Raw genomic sequence first — 24,278 nt, 5'->3', positions numbered from 1 at the left:
CAGTAGGTATTTTGCAAAACCAAACAAAGTGGAGCAGATTTTTAATTTATCAGCATTTGTAAGAATCTTCCCAAAGGGTGCAATGTAGAGGACTTGGAGGAGAGCAACAGTGCTCTACAGCGTTGCAAGATAGCAGCAAATGAAACAAAGCTTAGCAGAGACTATGGAAGCATATGAACCTGATATAAGCGTGAGAAATTGTATTTACAGACAGGAAACCTTATTGATTACGTTATTGTAAACCAAAGACTGGCAGGATCAAAACAAGATACTAGGGTATATAAAAGCGTTCTTATTGATGTTAAAAGTAAAGGTCATGATCTAGTAGTGCCTAGGGTTAATTCAAAGCTGAAATTTCAGAAGGATAATTATCTCCCAGGAAGTTATGATGTTGGTAGACTCCAGGATGAGAATTTGAGGGAAACTTTCCAGGAACAGTTGAATACTAAATTAGAGAGTTTAAAATTTGACAATGTGGAAGATCAATGGTATAATTTTTGGAAAACAATTTGTGAAGTTGCTGATGGTGTCTTAGGGAAAGAAGTTAGGAGTGCAGGTAGGAATATTAATGAAAAAGCTTTATGTTTAATTGACAGGAGAAGGAGCTTGTACAAGAATTATCTGAGTGATATATCATATGAAAACAAAAGAAATGTAAAGAAAGTGGAGAAAGCATTAAACTATGAAATAAAGAAGGTGTGAAGTGGAGGCCGTGGATAAAATTGCCGAGGATCTGGAAGACGCAGCTAGACGGCATAATAGTAAAATATTGTACTAGCATGTTAATAAATTGAGAGGAAGTAGTCAATTCGGACTGGTCCCAGTTAAAAATAGGAATGGGGCCACAATATTGATAAGGAAAGAGTTAAAGAGAGATGGGCAGAAAATTTTGAGATTGTACTAAACCAAGATAAAGTTGCAGGAAAAGATATAGAGGAAAATGAAAAAGTCTGTGATACCATAGATGTGAAGGGAGATTTGTTTGTGAGGAAGAATTAGCAACAGTACTAAAAGGATTGGAAAATAATAAGGCTCCGGTTGCTGATAGTGTGGTAAATGAGTTTCTTAAATATGGTGGCTCTGACGTTAGAAATAAGTTACTGAAGATTATGAGTATGAATTTTGAAAAAGGAGAAGGACCTAGTGATTTACGGAAAACCTCAATTAACCACTGTATAAGAAAAGTGATAAGAGTGAGTGTGATAATTATCGAGGCATTAGTCTGGTCTGTGTAGGTAGCAAATTACTTAGTAATATGATAATTTTTAGACTGAGAGATGCTGTAGACCAAGGTTTAAGAGAAGAACAGTGCGATTTTAGAAAAGGTAGAGGATGTGTCAACCAAATTTTCACTCATGTGTTCTATCCCCCTTTATATGGATCATTTCAATGGATTTTGTCTTAAGGAGCATCAGAAAGGCAATGGGAGACCATGGAATCAAATGGGGAGGAAAAACTCTCATGGACTTAGATTATGCTGATGATTTAAGCATCCTAGATGAAAGTATGAGCAAAATGAATGAACTTTTAGAGGTTTTGCGAGTTCAGGGTACTAGAAAAAGTATACAAATTAATGTTGAGAAGACTAAGTCGCTAAAGCTAGGAATAAGTGGAGATGATAACGTTAGGTAACAAAAAGATTGATCAAGTAGAAAGCTAAATTTCCCTTGGTTGTATTTTTAGTAAAGACGGTGGGAGCAGTGAAGATGTTAAAAGTAGAAAAGCCAAGGCTCAGGGTGTTTTTTCATATTTAAAAAAAGTTTGGAAGAATAGGAAGATAAGTCTGTAGATCAAGATTAGAATATTGGAAGCTACAGTGATGACAGTGGTCAAACATGGCTCTGAAGCATGGGCGCTCCGAAGAGCGGATGAAGATTTACTAAATGTTTTCCAGAGAAATTGCCTACAGATTGGTCTAGGTATTCGGCTGAATTACCGTATATCAAACAGTAGGCTGTACGAAAAGTGTGGTTCAATCCCAATTTTTAGGGCTATAATGAGAGAAAGGTTGAGATGGCTAGGGCACATTCTGCAAATGAAGGATGACCGGTTGCCAAAGATTGTGCTTTTTGGCCAACCGTCTAGGGCTAAACGGAAAGCAGGTCATCCACGGTTGGGGTGGGAGGATGTCATAAAAAAGATTTAAAGGAAATAGGAAGTTCCTGGGTGGGTGTAAAGAGGGATGCTTTGAATAGATTGGGATGGAGAAGGAGCGTGCGTAGCTGTGTTGCCCTCAAGCGGCTTGAGGCTGCCGGGGGGGGGTGGGTCAGGGAGTCAAAGTTGTGGCGAACATCATGATTCGATAGGCGAGTAAACTACCTGTACAAGAATCATCAAGTAAGAGTATTAGCAAGAACTGCAAGGTTGTCTGCACATCCAATGCTATGTTAAAAGCCAAATTGATGTGGAGGTGTGTGACATTTTTATTCAATCTCTTTATGCACAGTAGTTCATAAAGTTTACATAAACTGGTTGATACAGTTACAGGCCTGAAAGATGTGCAATGATTGGAGGTTGTGCAATGATGGAATATATATATATATATATATATATATATATATATATATATATATATATATATATATATATATATATATATATATATATATATATATATATATATATATATATATATATATGTATATATATGTATATATATATATATATATATATATATATATATATATATATATATATATATATATATATATATATATATATATATATATATATGTATATATATATATATATGTGTGTGTGTGTGTGTGTGTATATATATTGCATTTAGAATCCAGATTTTTTTAGAGAAAATATATGCCCTCCTTCCTGTTCCCTGGGCATATTTTTAGTTTACATACTCGTAGTACTTATTGCCTGAATATCTTTTTGCTTTAACTGATAAAAATGTTGTCAAAGCATCTTAATTTTAAAAATGGGAAAATTACTTCTGAAAATCGCATTATTTTTTCTCTTGCCTTTATCTTTTTGCCATGGCTTTTTTGAAGCTTTTGGTGTTTATAAGTATAATAATTAGTACTTTTTTGGGTAAAAAGAGAAAGTAAAGAACACAGCATTGGATTTTACAGTCTGTACTGCAGTGCTGATCTCTCTTTCATGGCCCTTCAGCCGGGAAGTGCAATGGGATGTTGAGGCCAGCTATCCTGTGCTTTTGCACACCCTTCCTGTTTACCTTGCCCAGATTGCTCCAGGTACCCATTTAGAGCTGGGTCGACTCTAGATGAGCTTACAGAGTCATGCCAATGACCCCCATTCAAAACGAAGTAACCAAGCAACATCATTGCTTGAACTTCAGTCCTCACGGACAAAGGATTTGTCGTCTAGAATCTAATCATTTGGCTGATTTTAATTGGCTACCATTTTGATTCTTGTTAAGATATAGAAGACATTGCATCATTGTCAGTTAAATATAGCCGATATTCTTTCCAGGTAGCCTATGTAACCAGACGCGTATGCACAAATTTACGTTTGAGGCTTAAGCAAAAATGCAGAAAATAACAAAAAAATAGGTGAATTATAAGGAAAACATGCGGAGGAGATTTTAGGACATAATCAGAAAAATTTCAAAATGTCCCTTCTATTGGAACATTTTCAAGGAATCCCCTCCCTCCTTCCCCCAAAACAACTATAACTGAAAACATGATGTCCCCAAGAAAAGTTTTGTATTTATGTTTGGAATTTTCAGCTCTAAAGAATTCTAAATTTTGCAAAGGGGTCCATTCTAAACCTATCTTTTTGACATATTTTATAATAATTTTCTTGACCATCTCTGGAAGATTATGCAAAGTTTAGACAATGATCTAGACTAGTTAAGAAAGTTTCTAGTTTCTAGAAAGTGTAGACTACAGAAAGATTAGAAAATGATTTGTAAAAAGGGTATAAATTCCAGGATTTAGATAGTACTATTCTGGGCAGTATTTCATTTGAGGCAGAAATTTCAGCATATATTTTGACATGATGATATATTAGCACAATGTCGGTATAAATTGGAATAATGCTAATCCTTGTGTGTACATCAAATATATATATATATATATATAAAAAAAATCTAAAATATGAATTTTGTCATTTTTTTTTCAAAACCTATTTTTGGTGGAAGAGTGACTTTGGGTCTCCAAATCACCTTGTCCAAAGAAACAAGGAATCCTATTATGCCTTTTAGGGTGGATGCAAGGGATTGGGGCTGTGGTGACTTCTACCTTTGATGGCGAGCCAAAAAAAAACAACCAATATTGTACGACAATTATAGTTTAGTCGTTTCCCCTCCTTAATCCTGGATCCACGCTTTGTGCAGACATGCCAGGTCGAGTGCACAGTCGAGCTCATGCCCTAAAAATTTGTTTCTGCCATTTACTGTGCAGTATCCTAAATCAGTTTGCTAAAACATAATAAGAATAAAATTTCAATTATTCATTTAGGAACACTCGTATATATTAAATTAAATACTCCACGTAATATCAGCCAAATAACAATTAACAGTCAATAAATGTCTGCCACTATAGAACTTTGCCACACCTGGTGCCACTCATCTTGATGTGCACCAGGACCATTGAACGCTTGAGCATCCGTTGCAACCTGAAAAAGAGGAAACAGGTTTAATACTGCTTTTCCTTTTTTTCTGTTTTCTTTGTTTCTTTTCTACTTTTCTGTTTTTTTACTTTTCTCTGTTCCCTCTTTGTTACCACATGTTTTATTACTTATTGAACATTTTGTACATTTCCATGATCAAAGCTGGGGCAGTAGCCAGGGGCGTAATTTGCTATGGGGCAGGAGGGGCAACTGCCCCCCCCAGACCTCGGCTCTTCAGACCCGAGTTTGCCCCCCCCCAGCTGAAATTTAGTTTCGTCAAAAATCTTGTCAAAACTAAGATAAGCCTGCATAATTCCAGTATCAACAGAAATGGATCAGTTGTGTTAGTATATTTTTACCTTTATACTGATATAAAGTATCTTTATAGTACTTTTATAGTACTATATTGTCCTTTCATGGTAACAAATGGCTCATTTTTCAGTTTTTACCGTCAATTTCACTTGATTTAGGGAAATTGTCTCACTTTGCCCCCCCCCCCCCAGGATGACGAAATTAAACCACTGCAGTAGCTGAAACCTAGTAAAAAAACAAACAGAGGCCAGTAGTAAAAAAAAACAACTGGCTAATGACAAAATTAACCATTTGTAGCAGATTCAAGAATGGTACTATTATCTCGAATAGTCTTAATAGTAAAATTTTATTTTGAAAACCAATTTATGGGAATTTCGAAAAAACCTGAAACCCCTAAAAAACGACATCGGGTTAAAACAAAAAGTGCACCATTGGAATCGCCATTGCCGACAACTTTATATAGGACTATTAGCCAGACTTGAACAACACTTTTTTGCATGGGTAGCACTGATGCATCCTCTGTTTTTCCTTCACGAATAGCAGGGCACTGGAATATCATAGATAGGTGTTTAAGGGCTCATTGAAAGGAAATTTCTATTTCTAATGCCTTTTGTAATTAGCTAAACATAATGTTTAAAGAAAATACATGTTCATATACAAGATAATTTTATATAATTCTTAGCAGCAACTGGCTCGTTGGCAGGTCTGTTAAGTCGAAGTCATGGAGTCGGTTCTAAGTTACTGCTGGAGTAGTCCGAGTGGTTAGAAATGAAGACTAGTGTCGGAATCGTCAGCATTCACGATTTTGGAATCATCTTAATTTTTCTCCAGTCAAAAGGTCTCTTTTAAAATAAGCATACCTCTTTACATTCTGGACTATAAATAAACCTTGAATTTTGGGATGTCGAGCTAGGGTAACTTCAAAATTAACGAAGTTAGAGTTGCACCTTTGGAATAGAAGTCGGATTTGAAACTTTAAAACATTAAAGGATTCAGGTCAAACAAGCTCAAATTCAAGGAACTGGAATTTTGATTTTACCTAATTCACAACTCTGCTCATCCAATAAGTGTAACTATCTAGAATCATAACATGTTTGTATCTGAATATTTGCCCTATAATGGTGGTAACATAACTTTTTTTACATCGAAATGTTCATAAAAATCAGCTTAATCACAAAAAAATCCTCCAAATCCCCCTTGCACAACTTCTAGTAAATGTGATCCAATTAAAAAAAAAGAAACACACACAATGCTGTCAAACCAGTTGTTCAAAAGTACTGATTGTTTTTTTTTTTTACTATTTTTCTGTTCTGTGCTGGTCAAATGAATAGGACATCTAGAGGGTTTTTGAGAAGATACATTGGGCCGCGAGGGATACAGTCATTTTATCCCTTCGTTTTCTCTACAGTCATACCTTCATACCTTCAACTTTTTGCCCAGAGTACTACGATATTTCCTTTTTTCGCAAAGCAGTTAGTTAGATTTTTAAATTTTTAAATTTAAAGAATTTTAAAGAAATTTAAAGAAATTTAAAAAATTTAAAGAATTTAAGAATTTTAAATTTAAAAAAGATTTTCGAAAGTAAGTTTTGCTTAGCATAGGCTGTCAATAATCGAGGTCCGTCTCCGTTCTTATCGACTCCGTCTCCAAACTCTTGATTTTTAGCCAATCCAACTCCTTTAGCATTAATTAGAACTGACTCTGATCACTGGCGTCGTTTGCGGGGATAAAGGGGGCAGTTGCCCCTCCAATAATTTAGAGACCAAATTATTATATAGGTCATGCCCCTTGACTCTCCGGATGTGAATCCCTCTCCCCCCCCAATAAAATGCTGGAGCTACGCCCCTGACCCTGACTGCATATTCTTGTAATATAGTGTAAAATTTACTTGGTATGTGGAATGAAATTTGTCAAACTTTTAACTGTAATGAGCAAAATTTGACGAAAAGAAAGCAAAATAAAAGGAAGACTCATTGAAAACGTAAAGCAAGTTAAAAGGTGAGAAAGATTCCTCTTGTTGATCTTTAGCTACTGGTTGCAATTGAGGAGGCGTTTTTACTTCTGACGAGGAAGGAGAGGCAAGCCATGGTATGGACATGAATTTTTTCAGTAGAACGTATTAAATAACTAGCTGCCACAGTTGTGTGTACTATAAAGCAAAGTATAAACACATACTGACCAAGTACTGACAAAACTCTCCAAAAGTCACCCCGCGTACCTCAGCGCCTCTAGAGGGTAAATGTTGTACTACTTAATCGCTCCGAGCCAATAAATTAAATTTAATACAGCTTTTAGGTAACAAGTATAATCACCTGCGGAACTTGTGATTCACTCGCCAGGTTCGCATAGGTATGGAATCGTCTCCGGAGACGCGGACAAAGGGTCACTTTTTTGTGTGGAGAGGATAGGTTTTGTCAGTATTTGTTGTATGTGTTTATACTTTGCTATAAAGCAAAGAGCTAAACTTCATTAGATGGAATAAGAAAATCACCAGCGCCATCTTTTTTGGCAAATTTTATTTGACCCAAAAGTTGTCTTTTCAGATACTTTAAAATACAGGGGAGGGTCCTCAATGACATATGATCAAAATTTTGAGATACCCATTTGATTCAGCATAGTTGAAAGATCCAATAATTATGCCTTTAGGGATGATTTGACACCCATAGACCGTAGGAAAAGGAATGTATGTTATGCAATTTTCCCATTGTTCACACAGTATTTGTTATTGGGAAATATGTGGAATTTTTTTGGGGGTGGGCAATTTTCCACGGGGAGAATTTTCCGTAGAGAAGAAAGTTTCTTAGGGGGATTTTCCAGGGAATCTTTACACGGGGTGTGGGGATTTCCTGGCATGATTTGAAAAAGTAAGAAATTAATTCAAAAAAAAAGTTTTCTCAACTCAAAGTAAGAAGCAACACTAAAACTTAAATGAACAGAAATTATTCTGTATATTAGGGAGGCTTCCCCTTCCTCAACCTTCGTTCTTTTCGCTGAAGTTTGACTTTTTATCACGATTTTTTAAGAAAGACTGCTCAAACACAAGGGCCGTTGCATTTGAAAGAGAAGCATTTTAAAAAACATTGAGACTTTTGCGTATAGAGTGAAGTATGAGGAAGGGACAGCGCCCCTCATAAACGGAATAATTTCTCTTCATTTTAAGTGCTGCTATTGCTCCTTACTTTTAGTTGAGAAAACTTGTTTTTTATATTTAATTTTAAGAAAGAATACAGGTCTCTAAGGACGATATTTTAAGGTCTGAATTAAAAGGTTGAGAAATAACGCCGTGATTTATTATCTGAAATTATTTCCATAGTCAAACAAACTTGGTTTTAGTTTCTTCATGATCCTACAGATTTTATTTTTTTTACATCGAGTTTTAATGCTCCATTGAACGTTGCCCCTTTTACTTATATACGTATTTAATTCTGCACGTTTGCGGCTCCTGGTCGCAACAACCTTTTCTAACAACAACTCATTTTACCTACAAACACACCCACAAACTCCTACTTGCATCCAACAAAAATTTGAGTTTTTTAATTTTTGGGGGGAAGTTGAGAGCGAATGAAAAAAAAAAGGTATTTCAAGGTATCTCCTTCAAGGATATGCCGTTTGAAGTACCATGGACAGTGACAGAGTACAGAATACAAGAAAGAATACAGGTCTCTAAGGACGATATTTTAAGCTCTGAATTAAAAGGTTGAGAAATAACGCCGTGTTTTATTATCTGAAATTGTGTCCATAGTCAAACAAACTTGGTTTTTGTTTTTTCATGCTCCTACAGATTTTCTTTTTTTACATCGAGTTTTAATGCTCCATTGAACGTTGACCCTTTTACTTATATACATATTTATTAAACTTATTACTTATTTACTTATACAACAAAACCCTTAACCCTCCATAAGCTTTTGCTTGCTGGAGTAACCCCTTAAACACAGGAGTAAAAAGAGGAGAAAAGAAAGAAAGAGAAAAACAAATTCTGCACGTTCGCAGCTCCTGCTCGCAACAACCTTTTCTAACAACAACTCATTCCACCTACAAACACACCCAGAAACCCCTGCTTCCATCCAACAAAAATTTAAATTTTTTTTATTTTGGGGGGAAGTTGAGAGCGAATGGAAAAAAAAGTATTTCAAGTATTTCCTTCAAGGAAATACCGTTTGAAGTACCATGGACAGTGATAATAAAATGCAATTTTTTGAAATGGGTATGTGGAAACTTACACAATTATATATATATATATATATATATATATATATATATATATATATATATATATATATATATATATATATATATATATATATGTATATATGTATATAAATTAGAAAAAATCAACAATTCTATCTCTAATGCAAAAGATCTCCATATTCAGTTAAAAAAAAAAAAAAAAGCGAGTGAAAAATCGGCAAAAATATACGGCATCAAACCGCTGAAGGAGATGTAGCTTTCCTTTGAAGGCATTGTATTTAGGACTCAACTGTTTGTTTATATTTGAATTTTTACTGACAAAAATTTTAACTAATGAGTTATGATGTACGGTTCGACATGACTAACACCGACAAAATGTGCCTAAAAACTTTCTAATTTAGAGCAACCAAAAACATCTTAGAAAATCGCGTTTTTCAGGTGCGATTAACTAAAAAAGGCAAAAATATTTTTATTTAGACGTTCTTGTTCCTTTAAAAAAATATGGAAAAGTTTCAGAATATAGCTTAGTATTTCAAGAAAAGAATCAAAGATTTGTACCTTCAATGCTGAACACTGTAGTCATTTTCTTTCAAATATGGTGCTTGGCTTTCTGTTTTCCATTAGGACTTCTTCTATAAATATACTTCTCGTTTAAGTTTCTAGAGGCTCAATAAATGGGCTTTCTAACGATGGTGTTTCCAGTTTGCTTTATTGATCGTATAGTAGTTCCCCATTGATCTTTAAAGAAAACTCATTTTAAAAGGAAAATTATGTCGTTTTTTTAAGCATGTTGATCTGCAGAAAGCTATTGATAAACGATATCGAAACTCGAAAGGCTGACTTGGGAAACAAAAAGCTTAACAGAATGAAAACGAAAAGTTTATAGTCTTAATATGAAAATAAGCAATGGAGTAACTAGGGACATGTGTGCAAACATAAAGTTTCTCACTGGATAGGGATATACAACTCATTCAAGAAGGGAGGGGGAAGAGGTTTCAAGAAAAATTGAAAACCACTACTAACAACTCACTGTAGTACCGAGCTGCCTGAGACCAACATAGCTCTGCAAACCCAATCTCTTTACACCTTCCCAAGAAGTACCCAATTCCCTTAAATCTGTCCTTACGACATACTCCCACCCCATTCGGGGACGACCTGATTTTCGTTTGTCCCTACACGGTTGGTCGCCAAGGATTATCTTTGGCAATCTGTCATCCTTCATCCGCAGAACATGTCCTAGCCATCTCAATCTTTCTCTCATTATAACCCTAGAAAAACACATTCCACTAAAATACATCTGTTTTAGATTATGGCTGGCGAATGTTTTGTCCCACCCCGATGTGGTTTATGTGGTGAGGGTGGGGGATCTTGCCCCACTATGTGAATATGAATTTTTACGGGTATCAGTTTTCTATATTATAAGTATAAATTATTAATAAACCCATCAATAAATCTCATCCAGCGATGCAGACTCAAAATAAATATAGTTTTAATTATTTGAATAATTTATAATTAATCCCTTATCGTCAAAAAGAATTTGCTTTAAATTTCAAAATCTGTTTTGTTGTTCATTTTGATGGTAACGCGTATCCAGAAACTTTGTAATAGTCTAGTAGACAATATTTGAAAACAAATTTGTGTTGGTGCATAATTTTCAATCAGTTTTTTTTTTTTAAATAATTTTGTCTAACCTTGTATTTTTATGGCCTATTATGGCTTAGTTTGAGGCACAATTGTTGGTGTCGCGAATCTTGAACAAAAGTTTTTTAAGGGGTGTATCGTGCCACCTAATGTTGCTATATTGATGACCTATATTAAGACGATGATGCTATAATTGATGACGCTATATTTAGACAAGATGAATCAAATTTATGCCAATGGTTGGTTGTCGCATAAACATCGATATCCGGACTTTAACATCAATATCGAACACGATATTTGATGGTTCCATCGCTTGTTCTGAAAGTTAGAAAGACTGAAATCAAACATACTTTCTTAAACATGACTAACCTTTGTTTTTGTTTAAGTCTATGTTACTTTGGACCCCGTTTTACTCTTTACCAGTCCTTCTGTCTTCTTATAAGCACCCCCCCCCGACTGAAATGAGTCTAGCCTGTGTCTGAAACAGAAGTCAGGCTATGCCACTGGATAAAAACATTAGCTCAGCTTGCTAAAACAATATTTTTGCAGTAGATCCAAATTTTCTGACGGCTCGACAATGAACACATATTTTTCGTCTAAGTTTATTTTGTCTATTTATTTTATCTAGAAACAAAGGCTTGTCTCAAGGGAGAAACGTTTTGAGAAGCCGCAGTCAAGAGACAATATTTAAGCAAGCACTTAGAAAAATAGGGCTTTTTCTTTTGTCTTCTCTTTGCTTTTGCTTTTCCCTTGCTTTGCCTTTCCTTAAAAGAAAAATGAAATTTCCTTGTCCAAAGGAGAAAAACTTCAAAGGTCAGGATTCAGGGATGGTGAATAGGAGTAGGAATTCTTCCTCCGAGGTTGGTTCAATGAGCCCCCTGGAAAATGGTGACCTAAAAATAGACTTTTCTTGTGTCTTGCCTTACCATCCCTTAGAACATTAGTCGCTAACATTTTTAGCCAAAAGCGAAATATGGATAATTCGAAGCTTAAAATAATTTCTGAGAGCCAAGTTACCTTCATTAACTTAGGAGTACCGCATATCTTTTTACTCCTATATCTTTATCTACATCTTTATCTAAATCTACATCTTTTACTCCATATCTTTTTACTCCTATAACCGCATATCTTTTTTTAGAGAGTCCTCTAAAGCTGCGAAAGAAATAGGGAAAATATACAATTTTCACATTTTTCCGCGTATTTTTCAATCTAAAATAATGTAAAGTGAATTTCAAAAAGTCAGTTTAGTAGATGAATAAAACTGAATCATAGCTTTCGACTGGTTTCAAAATTGCCATCACGGGACCGCAGGAAAAACGTACCAAAAATTCGCACAGGAAACATGACCTTAAGTATGAAGAATATATTTCTGTGAAGGTGGGTACGCATAAGAAGGTTTTGTGATATAAACAATTTGCCATGACAAACAAGCGGTTTTGCAACGAGTCGGCAGAAAAATAACATGCAAACCTTGCAGAGGGGGCATACATTTTAAAAGTAATAATCAAATATGCATTTCGTCATTTTTCTGACTTAAGGAATTTAAATAGTAAAGAATAAAATTTTAAATTATTGAAAGAATTGGTTGGTAATTATGACACAGAAATAACGTTGGCCCGCCTTTGAGTTTGCTAAAACATTTTTCAAAGGTTTCTGCCTTTGGAACTATTTTCTGTTTAAGAAGCCTTATAGTGTGGAAAAACAGAAACAGGTCATGACAAATAAGCTCGGTAAGTAGAATCCTAGAAGTAAGAGGATTTGAGGGAAACACTACCAGTTTGAAATTTTAAAAATAAGATAAATGATAACATGAAGAACATGCATAACCTCACGCCATTGCCGTTACACCTAAACGTCGTTGCTAACGTTTTTCTGAAAATCGTTTATGACGCTTCGATGAGTCATTTGATGGGCCTCTATCCTCTACACTGTTAAATGCCGACTATAGTCAGTCACAAAAGCTAAAGTATCAACCCGAATCAATCGGCAAAAGAAAAATTGTCTCTGTTTATGTTTAATGATTTTCTAACGGTTTTAACGGCCAACCTGTCAGATCGTTTGAACTTTTAGCTCTTCCTATGTAATTGTCGTTTGTGAACCTCCTAGTAACGACCTTCTCCTACAGTTTATGCTTATATAAAAATACATTCTTAAAGTAAAAACCCCGAGAAAAGATCATGAAGACATAACCACAGAGAAACAGAGAGTTTGTTTGTAGAAATCTTGTGTCGCCAAGACTTTCCTTCTTTTTTCACTGGCTTGGAATTTTGCACTGAGTTTCAAATCCAGTAAAATTTGACTTTTTGTTCTTTTTACTTGTTTAGCATTCCTCACTGGAGGTTTTAAAGCCAGTCGTGTTTTAAAAAGGCCGGGTTATTTGCCTCTCCAGAAATAAGGAATAATGTATTTGGTTTAAGGAAGTACGTCGCAGCCGCAATGTGACGAAAATAAAGCCTGCGTTTGAGCAAGTAAAACATTCTGTCTTTTTCTCTTTGATACAAAAATAAATGACTTGAGTTTTTCTTGTTTTGTTTGCTTTTTGCCGTGTGGCCGCATTAGTTACAGGGATATTTACTTCATAAAAGGTTAGGCAAGCAGTTACGGTTAAGACATGGCCATCTACCCTTAGCTCAAATACTGGCATAATTGTATATAGCCTACTATACACCAAAATAAATTCTAAAAACTCATGTACTTACGCAGGGGGGGGGGACCTCAAGGCCTTTCCTCCCAAAAAATTATATTTTTGTAAAATTTCTGGATATTTCTTAATCAAGTTATCAAATAAAAGTCGTCATTTGTTATCCCCCCACCCCGATTTTTTTTTTTATTATTGGGCATTTTTTATACTCCTATGCCTGTACCACACTGTTATCTTACAAGACTGTTTCCTATTTCAATACTAGTATTTTTTTTTTTTTTACGCAAAAGGATCAAAAACATTGTTTCTGCTTTCCTGTAAAATCCACATTTTGTTAGTTACGAACTTTTGTGTTAACACATCAACAATGTAAACATAACTACGTCAAGACTTGCCTTTTTTCACTTTCCCTCATTTTGGGGACCTTTCCACGTCTAGCTTGATGGATGAGGGTGGCAAACCGTTACATGCATCAAAGGTTTGGAAAAATAAGAGTAAGGGGGAGAGGAAATGCAAATAGGGGATTGCGTGTCAAATATAAAATGGATTCTTGACGGATCTGATATTGGTTTCTGGCAGGCATGTTCAATAGGCTTAATGGAAAGGAAACGTGCTTTTGTGCTCCTTTAGCCGAGCACTTGATTTGACATGGAAATGGGTGTCAAAACCTGGTTATCAAATTGTCGCATGGATGGGAGAGCTGAGCAAATTTTTACTAAATTGTTCATATGCCTTTGACATTCGTTATTTAAGAATATGTTTGATCTTGTGCTGAAAAAAGGCACCTATGCTGGGGAGGGTAGTACAGTTCTACCCAGTCGAAATATGATTCTTGCAATTTTTCCAATTATCCGTTTATAATTCGTGTTTTGAAGCCTTTGTCCTCCCTGTCTTGTACAGCACATTCTGCACATTTGTATCTGGCTACAGATGCCTAGTCGAAGATACAGGTGAAACGTAGGTGTTTATTCAGCTCGAAGTTTTCAACGGGATAAGAACAATTCTCGGGGGTTAGAGGTTTTGCTTTTCAAATTTTTGTGGAGAGGAAACAAGGTTGTCTAAAGAGAATATGAAGAAGAAGATGCCCTCCTCGAAACCAGTCGGTAAATACCCATACAAAGCTCATGCACTATTTTGTGATATTCAAAATGCATGAAACATTAGCCTCTCCCAATCGTTGAAATACATATTGGTGTCTCGGGAAAAATTTAGAGTGAAGTATGTCTTTCTCTGCTTCGGCCTTTCTTTTTATTTCTGGTAAATGCTCTTCAATTTTTTTTTTCAGAAAAAATCTATTACTAGAATACTGCTTCCAAAATTGTTGCCAAATGGAAATGCCGCATTGAAAAAGAAACGTTGGAGAAAAGAAAACTAAAAAAAAGCGCGAAAAAGCTTAAGAAGTTATAGCAGTCTCCGGCAATCAAAAGGTTGCCATCGTTTAAATTTTGTGGACATAAAGCCTTGTCAAAATTAATTAATTAGTTTTTCTTATTTATATTCATAGTTTAACGTTACGACATTTACGAAAATGACAGACTGTCCGAAAACTTTATAATTTTACCGCAACCTAAAGAAAATGTTAAAAAAAATAATCGTTTTCAGGTATGAGTCCTAAGATGGGTTTTGTGCAGAGGTGGTTTTAGGGTAGTGGGGGGCAGAGGGGGCACTTGCTCCGGGAGCAGAAATTTTAGGGGCGCAAAATTTCAAATAAATAATCTAACCGTTATAATTATTTTGTAATTTTTGAAAATTTATTTTTGTTAAAATAAAGTAGATGGCGCAGTTGGCAGTAAATATAAGCAAGTTGAATCCGGAATTTTCGCATTCCATGTCTTCATCACCACTCCTTGAAAATAAAGTAAGTAGGCCGAATTTAATTCATTTTAGAACGCGAAGAATTAGATCAGTTTGGACGAGATGTCTAATAATTTTGCACGCTAAACTAGAAAAGTCAGATCTAAATAAATAGATTTTTTACATGATGTTTTTCAAATCTGGCCTGAAAATTTTTGGGAGACAAGGGGGGAGGCTAATCAAGATTTTACGTCGGGCGCAAGAAAGGGCAGAACCGCCACTGGTTCGGCGTGATTTATTCGTTGTTCTTGATATTTTAACAATTGAGCTGCTTTCTGCATTTCAAGCACTGCTTAAAAATTTGTTAATGTAATTAGTAGATTTTCTTGAATTTTTTTTTGAAAAGTTACTGCGAGGCATCAAAAGTTTTTCAAAGGGTGTTTTTCTATTGTCATTGAAACAGTGCTTCAGCTGTGAAAAACCTTAAAAAGGATTTCAAACGGATTTATGTCCAAACACCAATAAATATACATTTACAGAATTTAAAAAAGTGTCCTCGCAAATGATCTGAAGAAAGACCTCCTTACCGTGGGTACGCTGGTGATCTATATAACAGAATAGGCAAACCTGTGATATTTATTTGGGGAGATAAGGACATATTCGAAAGAGAGACCAATTGTAAAGAACTATGGAAAATGTTTAATAAATCGAAGTTTTTACTTCAAAATAAAATGCTATTTTCTCCCCTCCCAATTGAGCGTCCTTGGCACCCTTGGGCTTGACCACCCGAACACATTGCTCCTTAAATATTTACAATATTCCCCAGAGCAGGGGAAATGGAGAAGAAAGTAAGAAAACTACTGTTTTAAAAAAAGGTTTCATAGGTATTAAAGCCGAGGGTGCAGCGTTACTCAGCAGGACTAAACAATTTTTAAACAACTTTGATTTTAATTCTTTAAAATTTGGATTTAAATTAAATGTACACATTCATTTGGGTCGAACTCGAACTATTTTTTAGTGATTATAAATTTTCCGGTGTTAGATTAGTTTGCAAAACATAAGATAGTTTAAAACATACATACACATAAGCATATTGCGCCGTTTTAGCAAAACGGCGCATCTTATCTTTGGGTCAGTGTAAAGCGAAATTAAAAAAAAAACAGTCTACAATCATATTTATTTAGCAGTCACATTTTAATTTGGAATATTTTTATGTTGTGTGTAGCCCATATCTACACACTGTTGTACTTGAGCACACAAAAGCGGTTAGGAAACAAACTTGAAATATAGGAAGATAGATGTAGCATGGCATTGGAACATAGATGTAGTCTTGAGAACTAGATGTACAGGAAATGTATTCCTGAATTCATACCTTAATTAAGGAGCAGCTTTCCTATGTAAGCATTATGGAGCTCATACGCTCATTGAGAGCTTGTTCGATCGTGAATGAAACTTGTATTAAACTGAAGGTGACCGTAAAATTTAAATTTAATGAAGTTATGCTGTTATGAAAGAATTTGTTTGGTACTTTCCCATTATATGGGCCTCTACAAGGAAACCAGTGACGAAAACCCAAGGCATCCTCGACGAAAGCAAAGATTTGACGCTATCTGACGTTGTATAAACAAGTATTCAGGGGGGTATTCAGAATTTTTTGGTACTTTCCCATTATGTGGGCCTCTACAAGGAAACCAGTCAGGAAAACCAGAGGCATCCTCGACAAAAGCAAAGATTTGACGCTATCTGATGTTGCATAAACAAGTATTCAGGGGTTTCTCACTCTGGGAACTATATTTAAACTGTTGATTTTTGGGATTTAGGGGTGGGGGGAAAGAAACCTAGGTTACGTATTTAATATATGGTACGCTTTACCCCCCCCTCCCTAATGTGTAAATATGTAACCCTAATTTGTTTCTAAACTATTATATATTCATCCTATTTTATTTCATTAGCATTAACCAAACTTGACTTTTTAGAAAGGCCCACATAATGGGAAAGTACCTTTTTTTATTTAGCAATTAGATTTTGCTGCTAGAGCCTACGGTTCATTGTTTTTTTTTTCTTTCAAGGACAGACGTTTTCTCTCATGTCAGGTCTTCATACTGTTTGGTAGGTCTAGTGATTCTAACTAACGTATCCAATTTTATTCACACTTACAAATTAAACGAATTAGCATATATTAGAAACTCCATCATCGTCCGTTCCCCTCTCGTGGAAGCGACTTGGGAAAGACTGGAATGGTTAAAATAACCCTCCTAGCGTCTTATCGATTTTGGAATATATCTCCATGGATATTTTCTCCAGGACTAGAAAGTGGAGAACTAACATTAAAGCAAGAAGTCTTTTTAGGACCTTTAGCAATGAATTTGGTGATTTTGAGTGGGAGAAAAGACATAGGGGGTGAAATATGAGACAATAAAGATATGATGTGTTGTTTATGGGTCGTAAGATTTTGCGGAATTGGTGGTAATTGTTGTCCTATGGCATAAGACCAGATAATTCGCTTAGCGATTTGGTTTTACAAGCTTTAGGGGTAAGTTTACTAAACTTACCAAATTACTTTTAGATATTTCAAGAATAGACACAAGATATGTTGGACAAGGATATCTGTAGATTTAGACTAGTTACGCTGTCAGAAAGAAAGGTGAAACAAATTGACTGGTTTGATATCCTCTCGAAGGTCTCATAAAAATTGTTGCCGGACGATTTATTTTGAAATTTTTCTGTAATTTATTATTGATTTAACATTTTTTGGAATAATTTTTAATTTATTTTGAAATTACCATTCCAAATTTATTTTGTAATTATTAGGAGTTCATTGCATTTTTTTTCCCGAGAAAAACAGAGCAGCCGTCCCCGGCCAAAGTCAAGTATCTACACAACAAATCGATTTTGGGCTAAGAATGGGACTCTCCGTTTCTCGACTGTAAGAATGGGACTGACCGGCTCAATAGTAACCGAAACTCTAACGAACGGAGTTTTTATACCAATAAATATATCAAGAGAATCAAATTTTTATGCTGCTTTAAAATATATAAGATTCATCAAGTTTAGTTTTATCCATCAAAAGTTATGCGCCTGAGAAAATTTGCCTTATTTTTGAAAAAAAGGGGAAACCGCCCCAAAAAGTAACAGAAATTTAACGAAAATCTCACCATCAGATTCAGAGAACCCTACTATAGAAGTTTCAAGCTCCTATCTGCACAAATGTGGAATTTTGTATTTTTTGCCAGAAGAATGATCACGGATGCGTGTTTATTATTTTTTTTTTTTTCAGTGGTGATCGTACGATCCAGTAGTCCTATAATGTCGTGAGAGGGCTCATTCGAACAGAAATTAAAAGTTCTAGTGCCCTTTTTAAGTGACTAAAAAAATTGGAGGACAACTTGGCCCCCTCCCACGCTCATTTTTTCCCGAAATCACCCAATCAAAATTTTTTATCTTTCGTCTATATGCCCCGTTTCAAAAACGAAAGAAAAATCGCTAATTTTAAGATATTCTCGTAAGCTTGAAAAATACATATAGTAAGTTGGTAGAGGGCAGCCGGGGGCTTATGATTTTTTATTATATATTTTAATTTTTTTTTTATTGTAGTCATAATTTTAGTTTGATTTGATGGTAAGTTTTTAAAATTATCTTCCCTAGCATTATTGTGCCCAGGATAAAAATGTGTATTAGAATTTTTCTCAAAATAAGGAAGATATTTCTACTGAGTTTTTATCTACTGGTTGAATTTACTTCACTGGAGGCATGGGAAATCAACCAAGATTGAAACGAAGTGTTTAGATTGATCTTGATCAAAGACTGCGTAACACAGTTTTGTGCCCCATATGCCACACCCAATGCCTACTATTCATCAACACATTCCAACTTTTTAGATGTTTTGATTTTCTCATCCTTCAGCCGAAACCTTGTTTGCACAAAAATGAAAAAAAAATTAATTCCCGTAAAATTATGAAATACGCTCATTTACTCTAAACTTTCCTCTTTTCTTACTTGCTCTTTTATATTTTTGAAATTGGATGCAACACTTTAGCGCTTTTTTTTTTTTTTTTTTTTTTTGTTCGGCATAAGAACTCAAAACACTTTTGAAATTACTGGACAACCAATTCACATTTTGTCGTTGTTTCAAGAGAAAAAATATTTAGTTCTAATGAGAATTTTAGGCTGAATTATAATATATATCAGAATTTTTTCCATTAGCTGCAATTTTGAGTAAATATTCGTCATTGTGTTTTGATGTTGTAAGATTTGCATGTTTTGGAAACAAATTGTTTAATAGAGCTTTCCACCACGGTTTCGTATGCTGAATTTGAAAATTCAGTAAGATTTTTTCTTGGTCGAAACTTGGACTGCCGAATTTTGGTCCAAGTTTAAAAATGTCTGCTCTATGTTTAAGGCATTCGTCAAAATCTGAAAGCAAGTTTTGCTTATTTTTTTTCCTAGGCTTGTAAAAAAAAGGATCGTTATGTGGACGATTGTCTAAATGGTCTTATGCCATTTGACAGCAAGAACTCAAAACACTTTTGAAATTACTGGACAACCAATTCACATTTTGTCGTTGTTTCAAGAGAAAAAATATATAGTTCTATTGAGAATTTTAGGCTAAATTATAATATATATCAGAATTTTTTACCGCCAATTTTGAAGATTACTACAAGCCGTAAACAGCATTTCAGGACGATGCGAATCTACTTAAACAATTTCCCTGCTGCTTCAAGAAATGAATTTTTGGTTCTGTTAGGAATTTTTCCGGTGAACTCGATTATGAATAAGAATTTTGCATTAGATACATTTTTTGCATAATTTGTTTACGTTCAAAATTTGTTGTTTTGTGTGTGAAAAAAATCACATGTTTTGGTTAAAAAACTGTTTGTAAGGCTTTGTAGTGCATTTTTGTATGCTGAAAATCCAAAAACGTAATCACACTATTGTCTGGGGTTCATAATTTTTATGTGACGATTTTTGTCTTTAGGCAGTGGATCCAAGGGAGCGAGGGGGCGCCCCCCTAATGTAGTCTAAAATAGTGTAATTTGCTTAATTAACGCAAGACTGTGTTAATTAAACTTGCTCCTAACGCAAGTTTATCGTATCAACCTATTTTGCGCTCCCCCCCCCTAAAAAGAATCCTGGATCCGCCCCTGTCTGGAGGACCAGAAAATTAAAAAACTGCAATAAATTTATTTGATAAATAAATAATAAATAAATTCAAAAAATAAGTTAATGTAAATAAATGTTTTAAACACATTAATTAATTAATTGATAAATAAATTTATTATAAGAACAATAAATGCTAGAAAAAATTCGATCATGACTACCACGAATAAAGCTGCAATAGTAGTTTTTGTTTTTCTATCCAAAACCCCCAAATTTTACAGAAAACTAGCAAATTTTGAAAACTGGTTACACCAAAACCATAGCTATTGGAAGAATTCTGATTGCATACTCAAATTCACGGTAAAAGTATAGACGAGAAGTACAAAAAAAACTGTCTAGAAACAAAAACTGTATTACACAATGTAATCAGATAGGGTGCATGTAACTCTAAACCAATAAGAACATGCATACTTGGTTTTGATTTAGGACGGCCAAGATGTTAGACGTCTTTCACTTAGACCTTCGAAACAGCTTAAAATATGCCGTAGGCATCAAAATTTAGTTTCAAAAGTTTATGTTTGAGAGGAGGGGGGCTGAAGATGCCTAAAATGCATGGTTATGTCGTTTTACCCCAACACCCAAGATGCCATTCCACCCCTCTACCTTGTATACCGCTAAGCGTAGGAATATAATCATTTATGTTTCAAAGGAAGTATTTTTCTGCAATAGGAAGGTAGATATCGCCTGTATTCAGGCTTAATCGAAATGAAGGGAGATTAGAGGATTAATTAATAAACCCCCCCCCCCAGAACTAGAAGATGTTCTGGGGGGAGGATTTAAAGAAGGGAGATTAAGTAATATCTCCTCCCCTCAGAACCTCATCTATATTTATCTTAATGCTGACGCAAATCTAGAAAATTTTGATATGTAAATGAACTTTTTGAAGTATTTTTGAGGTATGTACTTGGTATGTGCTTTATTTTTGAGGCATGTTCTTCTTGAGGTATGTACTTAGGTTTGGTTTAGGACGGCAAAAGAATTTTAGACGTCTTTCACTTAGACCGTCAAAACAGCTTAAAATATGCCGTAGATATCAAAATTTAGTTTCAAACGTTTATGATTGTGGGGAGGGGGGCTGAGGATACCTAAAAAAGACAAGGGTATGTCGTTTTTAACGTTACTTTTTGAGTTTAACCGCTTTAATTTCATATTATTAATTAATTTAATTAATTAAATGTGATTATTAATTTAATAATTACAACATTATATTATGTTTTCTTACAAAAGAATGTTCAATAGTGTTTATTTGTCACTTTAAATTGTGTATTTGTTAGAATTTTTATGATCCTTTTTTTGCAAAAGCTGAACTAAGGTTTCCCAGAATGAAAAATTTAAGCGGTAGATCTCCCCTTTACCCAATTAAGTATGCCCCTGACCTTTTTTTTTGAAAAAAAGGATTTAAAGGGCACAGTAATAAAACAAGTAAACAAATTCTTCGGATCTACTGGCATAATAATTTATTACTTAAATATATATAAGTTTTTATGTATATAAAAAAAACTTTACCGCTTTTAGCGCAGATAATGATTCTGGGCTCTAGGTCTGTCATTAGAAGAAAACGATTCAATTGAATCAAAAAATTAATTAAGACATTTAAATATATAATTAAATAATAAAAATAAATAAAATAAATCTGAATTTGTTTCCCTTGACCCCCCCCCTAGATTTTGAACAATAATTCTTTTTGGTATTTTTCATTGAAAAAAGCTTTTCTTGTACCCATTGAAAAAATTACCCTTTTCAGCTTTAATTCAATTAAACTTAAAATGAAGTTTTTTATTTAATTTTTCTTTTAAATTAAAGTCGAATAGTTTTATTTCTTTCCGGATCTTATGATTTGACGCATCTTTTTTTTTAGTTTATAGTCTTAATTATATACTACTGTTGCAAGTAATTACCTGCTATGTGTAATCAGAAGACCGTACTTTTTCAGCCTTATCACCATTGCTCAATTTTTAATCGCCTTATTTATTTTGTGCCATAATTTTTGAAGATTTGTTTATCACTTAAAACTGTCAAGATCAACAGCAAAATTACGTTCTGAGAATTTGCCAAGAGTTAGATCAAATAAAATGTAATTTATTATCCCACGTGACTTTCATATTTGAAAATCATTTTCAGGCTTCGCGCCATCTATTCCGCCACGCTTAGTGTATTAAGATCTGTCTCAATAACCTCAGTCTTTGAATAATTAACTTAAAGATGAAGTCTTCTATAACACTTAATATTTTTCTATTGCTCGGTCTATCCCGCTTACAGTTGATCACGCGAGGACGAATTTTTAGCGTACAATTTCTTACTACTTATGTCAGACATTTTTTCCCCTAAGAAATCATCGTAGTCTATAAGCTGTTCAGGGCTATATCAATATTTTAATTGGAGGGGGGGATTTCAGTTATAGAAAGGGAATTTTATGTTTTTTTATATATAATAACAGAAAGTAGCGTATATTCACTAGCCAACTCGATTAACTCTACTTTTATTGTTAGGTGGCCGGTGTTTACGCCCCCCCGGCGATTATCCCCCCCCCCCGTGGAGAATAAGGTTTTCCAAATTTGAGAATTTTATTTGAGTTTTATTTTTTTAATTTCGTAGGGGAAAGGAGTTTTGGCACTTGTGTATTATGGGCAACTCACTCGAGTTTACGCTGTGTAAAATTCGAGAAAAAACCAGTTTTTTCTTTAGTTTCTTCGTTACTTTAGAAATAAATTTGGGCTATAGCTTTGAACATAAGGGGAGGGAGGGGTAAAGTACAGCGAATTTGCATGCAAAGTGTGTTTGGTACAATTATTCTGCATATTAGATAGATAAATAGAGAAGTGTATTTTAAAGTCAAATATACGACCATGAACAAAGTAAAATAACATAAATGAAAGGCAAAAATAACATAAACTTTGATCAGCAATCATCATAAAACGCTTAAATGAAAAATTACATTAACCTAATAATAGTAATTAATACTTGGAAGAACGGTTATTTGAAAAAAAAACTTAACACTTGGAAAAAACACTTAAATGAAACTTACTATTAACTGCGATTTTTTTTTTTTTTTTTATTTTTTTTTTAGTTAACAAAATTTACAGATACCTCGCTATTCCTCTGTGATTTTTTAGTGGCCATCTAGAAAGAATTGTTTTCTGACTTCAAACTATCCAAATACTTTACCCCCCCCCCCTCCTTAGGTGCAAATATGTAACCCAAATTATATATTTCCCATATATTATGTCACTTGTCTTTGTCTTGTCTCGCGCTAAGCTAAAAAAAAAAAAATAAAAAATAACGAAGAAACCGGTTAGTTCTCGAGTTTTACACAGCGTAAACTTGAGTGAGTGGCGCGTAATACACAAGTACCAAAATTCCTTCCCCCTTCGGAAATTAAAAAATAAAACTCAAATAAAATTTTCAAATTTGGAAAGCCTTATTTTCCACGGGGGGGGGGGGGGGGGTGCTTTCCGCGGGGGATATTTTCAGAGGAGGGTTGATCGACGGGGGGACGCCTAGAACCTATTTTTATAGGTTTTATGGGTAAAGCTTCTAATTACCTCTTAAAGTTTCATGTTCTTCAAGAAATTACTTCTACGTAATGATGACCAAAACAACCAAAATGACAACTCAAAATGAGTTAACAACTCAAAATGAGAAAAACATATTCTGATTTGGACCAAAATATAGAATCAGATTTGACTAGCTCCCTACCAAATATTTTCCTTGGCATATTTTTGGTACACATTAGCATATAATAACGAACAAATAAAGTTCAAATGGGGATGAGTCCTTTTATTAAACAGTGAAAACAGGTACAAAATATTTGGATATTTCGACCACTGGTGTATATGGTCGAAATATCCAGATTTTTTGTATCTGTTTTCAATGTTTAATTAAAATAAATTCTTCCGATTTCAACTTTTGATCTGTTCTTCATAGAAAGGTAGTGTGGTGTTGAAAAAAAGAAACCTAA

The 24,278-nt window shown here is 34.4% G+C and overlaps 1 protein-coding gene across 2 annotated transcripts in view; it reads right to left on the bottom strand.

Annotated features, from left to right (window-relative positions):
• Positions 1 to 4,424: 4,424 nt before the first annotated feature.
• Positions 4,425 to 24,278, bottom strand: part of LOC148939211 (frizzled-5-like) — a 46,532-nt gene continuing 26,678 nt past the window's right edge. For both annotated transcript variants that reach the window (XM_089106669.1, XM_089106670.1), the window contains exons 3-4: positions 9,646 to 9,825; positions 4,425 to 4,593 (exon numbers count right to left, since the gene is read on the bottom strand). The gene's annotated coding sequence lies outside the window, so the exon portion shown is untranslated. The remainder of the gene's footprint in view (positions 4,594 to 9,645; positions 9,826 to 24,278) is intronic.

This window comes from Artemia sp. Qi Xiang Cuo, chromosome 21, assembly GCF_049724085.1.
Source record: "Artemia sp. Qi Xiang Cuo chromosome 21, ASM4972408v1, whole genome shotgun sequence".
NCBI lineage: Eukaryota > Metazoa > Arthropoda > Branchiopoda > Anostraca > Artemiidae > Artemia > Artemia sp. Qi Xiang Cuo.
The sequence above is the reverse complement of the archived record's forward strand: the minus strand, read 5'-3'. Positions and strand labels throughout refer to the sequence as shown.